Raw genomic sequence first — 5,000 nt, 5'->3', positions numbered from 1 at the left:
GAGAGAGAGAGAGAGAGAAAATCACGATGAAAATAATTTTTTGATGATGCGGGAGATATCTTTATTAAAATCAGTGAAGGAAATATACACCATGTCTGATATTATTTCGGTCTTTCAGGTCTCTGACGATGCCTTTATCTCCCGGCATGCATCATTCCCCATGACAAAAACCAGAAACAAAAAAAAAGGAAGCCAAAGGGTCGTTACCAACGGCACGGATTCCAAATTGCCATGGTAGTGTGTTATTGGTGTTGTTGTTTCCTATTCTCTCATGTGCACGCGTTAAGAAATATTCACAAGATAGAAATAAAACCCAATCGTGTTTATACACCGCACAGCGTTTAAAAACAACCGGAAGCAAAAGGGTCATAGCCAACGACATGGATTCGAAATCGTCAGGGGTATTGCGTTGTTGTTGTTGTTGTTGTTGTTGTTGTTGTTGTTGTTGTTTCCTTTCTCTCATGTGCACGCGTTAAGTTTGAAGCTCACTGCGTTCGCGAAAACAGCGCTGAAACAAGACTCCAAGTGCAGGAGAAAAAAATGGCCTACAACACCCAGTGTTCCCAGGCAGTTGCCCAACCAGGTACTGACCAGGCCCGAACCTGTTTAGCTTCCGAGATCAGACGAGATCGGGCGTATTCAGGATGGTATGGTCGTAGGCAACAGATAATTCTCTTAGAATCCTCTTGAGGGATTGATTAATTATACTTTTCAAGTGGAACTCCATTGAGAGATCAGTCCAAAAACGATGCAGAGCACGATATATCAGAAAGTTGTTTTCGGGTTCAGATGAAACTTGGTGGACACGTTGGGTATGTCGCAAGGACGAATTGATTCGATTTTGGTGAAGATCCGAATCCGGGTCTGGATGAGAGAATTATTAAATTTTGAAAGTGATTCTTCACTCGATTGAGATCGGGTCAAAAACGATGCAGTTCTGCAGGCCATGATATTTCAAAAACGAATTTGGCCCGATATGTTCGCGTGGATCAGGCATTACGTGGCGGACATATGCGCTCCACCGAGTACCCTTCCAGTTTCAGAGATGAAACAAACCTCGTGCGAGAATTTACCCGATCCACGCCAAGAACGTGATGAACCCAAGTGACTTCACACTCACAACTTAAACTTGACAATTCCTCGAAGATGTGGAACCGGGGGGAGAGAGAGAGAGAGAGAGAGAGAGAGAGAGAGAGAGAGAGAGAGAGAGAGAGAGAGAGAGAGAGAGAGAGAGAGAGAGAGAGAGAGAGAGAGAGAGAGAGAGAGAGAGAGAGAGAGAGAGAGAGAGAGAGAGAGAGAGAGAGAGAGAGAGAGAGAGAGAGAGAGAGAGAGAGAGAGAGAGAGAGAGAGAGAGAGAGAGAGACAGAGAGAGAGAGAGAGAGAGAGCAGAGAGAGAGAGAGAGAGAGAGAGAGAGAGAGAGAGAGAGAGAGAGAGACAGAGAGAGAGAGAGAGAGAGAGAGAGAGAGAGAGAGAGACAGAGAGAGAGAGAGAGAGAGAGAGACAGAGAGAGAGAGAGACAGAGAGAGAGAGAGAGAGAGAGAGAGAGAGAGAGAGAGAGAGAGAGAGAGAGAGAGAGAGAGAGAGAGAGAGAGAGAGAGAGAGAGAGAGAGAGAGAGAGAGAGAGAGAGAGAGAGAGAGAGAGAGAGAGAGAGAGAGAGAGAGAGAGAGAGAGAGAGAGAGAGAGAGAGAGAGAGAGAGAGAGAGAGAGAGAGAGAGAGAGAGAGAGAGAGAGAGAGAGAGAGAGAGAGAGAGAGAGAGAGAGAGAGAGAGAGAGAGAGAGAGAGAGAGAGAGAGAGAGAGAGAGAGAGAGAGAGAGAGAGAGAGAGAGAGAGAGAGAGAGAGAGAGAGAGAGAGAGAGAGAGAGAGAGAGACAGAGAGAGAGAGAGAGAGAGAGAGAGAGAGAGAGAGAGAGAGAGAGAGAGAGAGAGAGAGAGAGAGAGAGAGAGAGAGAGAGAGAGAGAGAGAGAGAGAGAGAGAGAGAGAGAGAGAGAGAGAGAGAGAGAGAGAGAGAGAGAGAGAGAGAGAGAGAGAGAGAGAGAGAGAGAGAGAGAGAGAGAGAGAGAGAGAGAGAGAGAGAGAGAGAGAGAGAGAGAGAGAGAGAGAGAGAGAGAGAGAGAGAGAGAGAGAGAGAGAGAGAGAGAGAGAGAGAGAGAGAGAGAGAGAGAGAGAGAGAGAGAGAGAGAGAGAGAGAGAGAGAGAGAGAGAGAGAGAGAGAGAGAGAGAGAGAGAGAGAGAGAGAGAGAGAGAGAGAGAGAGAGAGAGAGAGAGAGAGAGAGAGAGAGAGAGAGAGAGAGAGAGAGAGAGAGAGAGAGAGAGAGAGAGAGAGAGAGAGAGAGAGAGAGAGAGAGAGAGAGAGAGAGAGAGAGAGAGAGAGAGAGAGAGAGAGAGAGAGAGAGAGAGAGAGAGAGAGAGAGAGAGAGAGAGAGAGAGAGAGAGAGAGAGAGAGAGAGAGAGAGAGAGAGAGAGAGAGAGAGAGAGAGAGAGAGAGAGAGAGAGAGAGAGAGAGAGAGAGAGAGAGAGACAGAGAGAGAGAGAGAGAGAGAGAGAGAGAGAGAGAGAGAGAGAGAGAGAGAGAGAGAGAGAGAGAGAGAGAGAGAGAGAGAGAGAGAGAGAGAGAAAATCACGATGAAAAATAATTTTTTGATGATGCGGGAGATATCTTTATTAAAATCAGTGAAGGAAATATACACCATGTCTGATATTATTTCGGTCTTTCAGGTCTCTGACGATGCCTTTATCTCCCGGCATGCATCATTCCCCATGACAAAAACCAGAAACAAAAAAAAACGGAAGCCAAAGGGTCGTTACCAACGGCACGGATTCCAAATTGCCATGGTAGTGTGTTATTGGTGTTGTTGTTTCCTATTCTCTCATGTGCACGCGTTAAGAAATATTCACAAGATAGAAATAAAACCCAATCGTGTTTATACACCGCACAGCGTTTAAAAACAACCGGAAGCAAAAGGGTCATAGCCAACGACATGGATTCGAAATCGTCAGGGGTATTGCGTTGTTGTTGTTGTTGTTGTTGTTGTTGTTGTTGTTGTTGTTGTTGTTGTTGTTTCCTTTCTCTCATGTGCACGCGTTAAGTTTGAAGCTCACTGCGTTCGCGAAAACAGCGCTGAAACAAGACTCCAAGTGCAGGAGAAAAAAAAGCCTACAACACCCAGTGTTCCCAGGCAGTTGCCCAACCAGGTACTGACCAGGCCCGAACCTGTTTAGCTTCCGAGATCAGAGGAGATCGGGCGTATTCAGGATGGTATGGTCGTAGGCAACAGATAATTCTCTTAGAATCCTCTTGAGGGATTGATTAATTATACTTTTCAAGTGGAACTCCATTGAGAGATCAGTCCAAAAACGATGCAGAGCACGATATATCAGAAAGTTGTTTTCGGGTTCAGATGAAACTTGGTGGACACGTTGGGTATGTCGCAAGGACGAATTGATTCGATTTTGGTGAAGATCCGAATCCGGGTCTGGATGAGAGAATTATTAAATTTTGAAAGTGATTCTTCACTCGATTGAGATCGGGTCAAAAACGATGCAGTTCTGCAGGCCATGATATTTCAAAAACGAATTTGGCCCGATATGTTCGCGTGGATCAGGCATTACGTGGCGGACATATGCGCTCCACCGAGTACCCTTCCAGTTTCAGAGATGAAACAAACCTCGTGCGAGAATTTACCCGATCCACGCCAAGAACGTGATGAACCCAAGTGACTTCACACTCACAACTTAAACTTGACAATTCCTCGAAGATGTGGAACCGGGGGAGAGAGAGAGAGGGGGAGAGAAAGAGAGAGAGAGAGAGAGAGATAGAGAGAGAGAGAGAGAGAGAGAGAGAGAGAGAGAGAGCGAGAGAGAGAGAGAGAGAGAGAGAGAGAGAGAGAGAGAGAGAGAGAGAGAGAGAGAGAGAGAGAGAGAGAGAGAGAGAGAGAGAGAGAGAGAGAGAGAGAGAGAGAGAGAGAGAGAGAGAGAGAGAGAGAGAGAGAGAGAGAGAGAGAGAGAGAGAGAGAGAGAGAGAGAGAGAGAGAGAGAGAGAGAGAGAGAGAGAGAGAGAGAGAGAGAGAGAGAGAGAGAGAGAGAGAGAGAGACAGAGAGAGAGAGAGAGAGAGAGAGAGAGAGAGAGAGAGAGAGAGAGAGAGAGAGAGAGAGAGAGAGAGAGAGAGAGAGAGAGAGAGAGAGAGAGAGAGAGAGAGAGAGAGAGAGAGAGAGAGAGAGAGAGAGAGAGAGAGAGAGAGAGAGAGAGAGAGAGAGAGAGAGAGAGAGAGAGAGAGAGAGAGAGAGAGAGAGAGAGAGAGAGAGAGAGAGAGAGAGAGAGAGAGAGAGAGAGAGAGAGAGAGAGAGAGAGAGAGAGAGAGAGAGAGAGAGAGAGAGAGAGAGAGAGAGAGAGAGAGAGAGAGAGAGAGAGAGAGAGAGAGAGAGAGAGAGAGAGAGAGAGAGAGAGAGAGAGAGAGAGAGAGAGAGAGAGAGAGAGAGAGAGAGAGAGAGAGAGAGAGAGAGAGAGAGAGAGAGAGAGAGAGAGAGAGAGAGAGAGAGAGAGAGAGAGAGAGAGAGAGAGAGAGAGAGAGAGAGAGAGAGAGAGAGAGAGAGAGAGAGAGAGAGAGAGAGAGAGAGAGAGAGAGAGAGAGAGAGAGAGAGAGAGAGAGAGAGAGAGAGAGAGAGAGAGAGAGAGAGAGAGAGAGAGAGAGAGAGAGAGAGAGAGAGAGAGAGAGAGAGAGAGAGAGAGAGAGAGAGAGAGAGAGAGAGAGAGAGAGAGAGAGAGAGAGAGAGAGAGAGAGAGAGAGAGAGAGAGAGAGAGAGAGAGAGAGAGAGAGAGAGAGAGAGAGAGAGAGAGAGAGAGAGAGAGAGAGAGAGAGAGAGAGAGAGAGAGAGAGAGAGAGAGAGAGAGAGAGAGAGAGAGAGAGAGAGAGAGAGAGAGAGAGAGAGAGAGAGAGAGAGAGAGAGAGAGAGAGAGAGAGAGAGAGAGAGAGAGAGAGAGAGAGAGAGAGAGAGAGAG

At 47.0% G+C, this 5,000-nt stretch overlaps 2 pseudogenes; both read right to left on the bottom strand.

Annotated features, from left to right (window-relative positions):
• Nucleotides 1-542: 542 nt before the first annotated feature.
• On the bottom strand, nucleotides 543-661 carry LOC147007520 (5S ribosomal RNA; annotated as a pseudogene).
• Nucleotides 662-3,155: 2,494 nt separating this feature from the next.
• Nucleotides 3,156-3,274, bottom strand: LOC147007519 (5S ribosomal RNA; annotated as a pseudogene).
• Nucleotides 3,275-5,000: the final 1,726 nt, after the last annotated feature.

Source organism: Eptatretus burgeri, unplaced genomic scaffold (assembly GCF_056783735.1).
Source record: "Eptatretus burgeri isolate ZD-2024b unplaced genomic scaffold, Ebu_testis_v1 Ebu_testis_scaffold_125, whole genome shotgun sequence".
NCBI lineage: Eukaryota > Metazoa > Chordata > Myxini > Myxiniformes > Myxinidae > Eptatretus > Eptatretus burgeri.
This window is presented reverse-complemented; position numbering and strand designations above follow the sequence as displayed.